Source organism: Lepisosteus oculatus, chromosome 9 (assembly GCF_040954835.1).
Source record: "Lepisosteus oculatus isolate fLepOcu1 chromosome 9, fLepOcu1.hap2, whole genome shotgun sequence".
Taxonomy (NCBI): domain Eukaryota; kingdom Metazoa; phylum Chordata; class Actinopteri; order Semionotiformes; family Lepisosteidae; genus Lepisosteus; species Lepisosteus oculatus.
The window spans coordinates 11,737,201-11,743,929 of record NC_090704.1 but is presented as its reverse complement, the minus strand read 5'-3'; positions in this window follow the sequence as shown (position 1 = coordinate 11,743,929).

Here is a 6,729-nt window from a genome sequence, read left to right as displayed (position 1 = left end):
TACTTTGCAGAAAGGTATAAAAAATGTGTTGTTAAATAAGAAATAACTATGCTGTTACTAAGTTACCTACCTCACATTTTCATGAGGTATAAATCACCTTTTTTGTTAATATACTTTATGTATCAGATAATTTGGATTTTATGCTTTAAAAAGTACTGAGATCACAAGAGATTATTTAAATGAGGAAATTCTGCTTTTACAACTGAGCGTTGTTAATGTGTTGGGCGGAGCGGTGGCTCTGTGGCCGGAAGGTTGCCGGTTCAAATCCTGCAGCTGGCAGAGGAATCCTACTCTGTTGGGCCCCTGAGCAAGGCCCTTAACCCCAACTGCTCCAGGGGTGCTGTACAATAGCTGACCCTGCACTCTGATCCCAAGCTTCTCTCCCTATCTGTGTGTCTCATGGAGAGTAAGCTGGGTTATGCAAAAAGACAAATTCCTAATGCAAGACATTTTATATGGCTAATAAAGTGATCTTATCTTATCTTAATCACTACATATTAGGCTAATATGTACTAATGCACTTTCTTCTAATATAACATTTGTTGCTAATGACTTTAAAAGTCTAAAAGCACAATTGAATTACATTTCATTTTAAAAATTAATCATTGTTAATGTGAGACATAGCACAATGTTTTTTTTTAAAAAGGCAAGCTGTAAAACACTGATTGTGCCCTCAGATCCTTTCCAGGTCAGTAACATCATTGTTGTCAAAAGGAAAGACAAATAAATAAGCTAAATAATGGTAAGTTAAAGGAAGAGTTTTCATTGTTTCCAGAAGCTTTAGAAAGTGGATGCAAGTTGAAGTTAACGCATAAACATTAACAATACTACTTAGAGATAAGTAGAATTATAGATTCTTGGTTCATTACATGACTGTTACAATGTTTGTTTGTATACAAAAATAAAGAAAAAGATTTCAAAAAGGCAAGGAGCTTTCACCTGCATTATAAGATGTATTGAACATCCTCTGCAACTCAAAACCTTGAGTTTTCTAGTACATACAAACTTGACTGGATTAAACAGAAAATACATTGCTCCACTTAAGATAGAAGCATGTTTGGGGAATATAATGAAGAAAAGGAATTCTTGAAAATACCCCAAAACTTCTTCGTACTATGATAGTGTATTGCTAACGATGGACCAAGAAATGGTCAATTAGAAGACACCAAAGGACATGACAACGTAAATGATCTTCTATGCTGTGTGGTTTCTACTATTCATCTCCATACCTTAATCCTGTGCCTCTGAGGTCATCATTGCAGCATTGAAATAGAAATTGTCAAAGAAAATGTCAACAGCATGTGTCAGATTATAGCGTCCTTCAGTGTGACATGGTAATCTTACCTTCCTATAGTTTGCCATCACAATCAGTGTCATGCATATTACATTACTGTATGCATCAGTTGGTTACATCATATAGTTTGCTAACATTACATTAAATGCTTTTATAATCATTTTATGAATTATTTCATATTTGACCATTAATTTTACTGGTTTTACTATAATTACTTGCATGACAGCCCTATGCATAACATACTGTATTTAAAATGTGTGATCTATAATATACCCAAGACATCTGATTCTGACTGATGTTGTTGATGTACTTGATAATGTGAAGCATTTTTATTAAACAGTGTATACCCGTTTTTTTCTGTGTACCATTACCGGGGGTGAATTTACTACTAGAAAATATTTAATTAGCAAATTAAAAATAATCATTTTAATTCAATAAATTGATTTTAATAAAGTATATGAAATGCTTATTATATTTTGTTGTAGGAATAAACATAAATCCTTTGGGCCTATACATTTATACATGCAATCAAAGCAGGCAATTAAATCGGTCAAATCAAGAAATCAATTTTGTCTGAAGCACACATCACATTTAGTATTGATCCTTTTTTTGCTTCCAGGAATAAAGTGTGCTCAATAAAGACAATAGTCTACATGCATTCTTGTACCATCACACATTAAAATTCCTATAGATCATGTATTTGTGGAACACTTGGGGAAGATTAATTGGTAATTTATAGAGAAATGAACACTGCAATTAACAATTATGGTCATAGAGTCCTCTTAAGTCATGTGTCAGTCACTACAGTCACTATTGGTAAAAAGCCCCAATCCAGTTCTTCCTAACATCACAATCAGCTGTTTCTGCATACATAAAAAATATTTCTGCATATATATGCATTTTTTAGCTGAGATCAAGATTGAAAACAGAGGGTGATGTGTATAAGCATATTCTGTTCGCCAGCAAAATCACTTCTTTTATCAGTTTAGCAGTAAAATTACTTCTAACTAGGAAATGGAATTTGAGTGATCACCTTGTATGTGATGTGTCCAGGATTCCTCTATCATATCTAAAGTATAAGCATATCAGCACACACAATGTTGCTCCTCATCTAAATTACATCTGAGACTTTGAGAACTATGAAATAATATTGGTTCATTTTAAACACAGCTTGCTCTGGTTTCCTCACATTGTCCAATGGCATACTGGTAGGTTAATTGAGAAAAATTGGTTCTGGTGTGAGTGTGTGCATGCTTCTGTGTGTGCCCTGTGGTGAGCTGGTGTCCCTTGCAAGGTGTATCCTGCCTTTCACCTGTTGTTTGGAAGGATAGGCTCTAGCTCACACGCAACCCTGTATTGGATAAAGTGGTTAGAACATAACAGACACACTCTGTTACATTTCATACTGCAAAACTCAGAGACGTCTATGGCAGTACTAATTTACTAATTACCAAAATAAATATAAATAGATTGATTAGACTTATTAGCCCCCTTTTTTCCGTCTCTGTTGCTCACTAACTGAACGTCTCCTTTTCTTTGTTTCTATTTGATGATAGGGACTTTAAAACAAAATACTGTTGTCTTGCAGTAAGACTCCTGCATCAATTCACTTCTTGATTAATGTATTGCACTGACCTCTGTATATTAATCTTTTTTCATACAGTACAGGCAAATGCTTGAAAGGCAAATGCCCACTTATGCCCACAGCAAGTTCAAATGAGAAGCCCAACAGTGGGAAGAAAAAAATACAGCAAGATTTAAGTAATGACCAGGAGAATCTGGAAAATCTGCGGACTGTCTAAATCAAGTTTATAACGAAGGTTCAGGAGGGATGACGACAGCTAAATTCAATCAAACTCGGCTGTCAGTCATGTTATTTCCTCTTCTAACACATTATATATATATATAATGTACTACATGTTATCCCCTTCTTCTTTCCCTCTCTTACTCCATTTTATATCCCACCTCCACCTCTGCAGCTGCCCCTTGGTCACTTCTCACTCTGCATGTAGTTCCTAGCCTCCTCGTCCTGTAGCCCTCAGATGAGCAGGCTAAACCTGTGACTAAAAGACTCCATAATCCTTTCAGTACACTAAATTCTGGGGTGTTGTTATTCCTAGGGAAGTGATATAGTTGGTGTGTATTGATGCTCTATTCTACATACTGTAGGTCGCTTCTTACTTCCCTAAGTGTCTGCCTTAAATTCAGACAAGAAAATATTAAAAATTCACTATATACAAGGGCAGCTTTAAAAGTGGAAAATGGTCATCCTGTGTGAATAATCTTTTTGTGTTGTTTTATCATGGATTGCTCAAACATTCTTTAAAGTTTAAGATTCCTATCTGTCTGTCCCTTGCAGATTTACTAAGTTAGGGATAGGTTATAAATTATATAAGTACTTCATGGTTAAATAAAGTAGATGCACAGCTCAGACCGGACTATAATACAATAATTAACAAGCAGTACTAAAATAGAACCTTTTAAGGAAGCATATGAAAAATTTTGTGTAAATACTTATTTGACAGAAGGAACATTAATCTCGCAGCTCATCATCTTGCTTCATCTTGTACATGACATCGGGTTCATTATTCTTTTTAGAAACATACATACCAAGGCCATCACAATTTCAAATTCATCACAAGGATTTATAGACTCAAACCAAAAAATAATGCAACTCTAACAGGATCCTAGAGGGCTTCTGCTATTGACAAGCTTTGATTTTTATGGATATTGATCAAATTAAGTCAAGTGTGATGTATCACCATTGTATTGTGTTGCTGGTGCCCATGTGTTGTGTTTGTGTGATTGTTTCATATACCGATACTGGCATATTTAAGGAGTGGGTTAAGCTTTCACTGGTTTGAATCTAAATCCATACTTTTTCCTGCCAGCATGATTTCCTGTAAGTGGCAATGAAATCTGTTTTGCTCTTTACTTTATGAAGAACGATAAATGCTGAGAACTAAAAAATAAGCTCACTCTTCTTAATTCGAATGATTTTGTAGTGACCCTTCCAAATATTTTTTTACTTTAGAGGAATGTACAAAGATAAAATAGCCTAGATTTTAAACATTTTGTCAGCTATGAAAATAAGTTAATATATTTTGATTAATATTATTATGCACACATTAATAATGGAGTGTTGGTAGCTCAGATGCTGAAGTTGTACACAAAAACTATATTGTTTTATCTCTAAAAATTAAGAACTTTTCTTGTATCAACCTTGAATTACTCTTGTAAAAGTTTTAAATGAATATTCATCTAATTGGAAACAAATCAGTATAGGCTTAATTGATCATTTATAAAATGTTGTTTTAGTTTAGGTTCAATTTTTCCTCTAGGGTCATACCAGTGTAGGTTTTCTTCACCCTTCTAGTAACTAGAGGGAACATCATTGCAGGTAGTAAAGAACATACTTTTGATGGAATGTTTTGCTTTAGTATTTCATTATTATTTAAACATACAGGCCTACAGCAAATGAATGATTAAATAAATAAGATTTACTAAACGGTATGTTCACCCCTACTGCTTTAAGTGTCTTCTGGTGCTTAGATATTTTACACAACAATGTCAAAATTACATACATATTACTAACATTGTTACAGCATAGTGTCAAGTATTATTAAGAAACAGTATTATTACAAATATCCCAACAACAATATTAAAATACTGAATAAATATTAGTATGTGGAAAATGTTATCCTTTAATTTAGGGTCTTTTCTGAAGAAGGTTGATTGCATACTTCCATTGATTTCTTCTGACAACATTTTTATCTTTGATGAATAGGACTTTAATAAAGTTTCCTGTTGTTAACAATTACACCCCCCAAAGAATGACTTGATTTTGGATTGCATTTAAACAAAACAAGAGCTCTAAGTCTACCTGTCTGAATAACACCCAATCAGATGTAGACAATGAGCTCATTTTATGCTGTTGCTATAGAAACTGCACACCAATAATGAATTCTTTATTAGGTTATCGCCACTGAAAAATTAAAGTGATGGACCGAATCATATCAAAAAAGCTTTTAGATTAATTTCTTTAATTGCTTACGGACATAAAATACAAAATGGGAAACGAAAAGAAATCGGAAATTGCGCTGTGCTATGTTATATAAGTAGAATATGTAAATACACATATATGTATGTCTTTTATATTTATTTTTACTTTCTTTGCTGTACAGAAGAAGAAAATTGCTTTCAGGAAGAGTTTTAAAGACAAAAGCAGGATTTAAAGGTTGTGTTTAGAGTAAAGCTTAACTGCAATAATGAAAGTTTCATAATAAATTGAGAATTTGAGAAATCAACTGGGTTAATTTATATAGGACAATATGTACTTATTTAACTGGTTGCCTCAAGAAATTATCATCAAATACCACCATATCCAACATTTCAACAGCAAATGTACAGTATTATTTGTTACTCGTATTAATGGCAACGTTTTTATCAACACTAAGAAATATAAAATAACACATAAGGTTAAATTCAATTTAAAAGTAATTTTAAGTCTTCATCTTGAAATCCAAGTTTTTAAACAAGTAGCGGATAAAGTAAATCTACATGCCAACCCTACATGGCTCAGATAGAGCATTTTAAAAAAATAAAAACTGATGGTATTGTTTTAGCAATTTAAAAATAACCGAAAAACAGAAGACGTATATTGAAAAAGAGACTCAAGAGTTAAACAGCGAATGTCAATTTGGCGTCTGAATTGGGTTGTTATTCATAGGCGGAATATAGAAGGGGTGTTCATTAATCTCTATGTGTATTTATACTAAATTTTGGAAATTTTCATTAAAAAAGTCAGAAAGCTGGTTTAGTATTAGTGAAATCATCACAGTCCGATAGCTTACATTGCTCTTCGGAAAGTTTAACTTTTAAAAATACAGCGATTATAGGGTCAGTTCTGAAATATCTTGCCTAAGGGTTGCACTGTTAAGAGTTATGACATCCTTTAATTAAGTTCACGAGGTAACACAAGCACCTATAGATTACCGATACAAAAATAATTAAAATAATTATTACATAAAAATAGCAATGCTTAGTTTGGAATGAAACAATTAAATGTTAATTCGACGCATAAAAGTAAAAAGAAAGAAGATAAACAATATTTCTGTTACAAAGCCTCCTCACACACTTGAAGAAGGTTCCAAAACCTAAACCCTGCACTCTCTTCTTTCTTCCTACTTTTCAGTATGGAATTAACCTCTAAATGTTCCTTTGTAACTCGTATTCTGACGCATCTCCCCGTGTCGACCCTAGCAGTTTAATATTAACAGCAAATTAAAAATCGAAATCGAACTGCCTACCTAAAACTCTATCCAAGTTACCCAAAGTATAACCCTTCTCTCTCAGAAAAAAAAAGATATTAGAGTCTGTACAAACCCTCTGTAACATTTTTTTCTGAGATTTATATGAAATATTTGTGATTATTT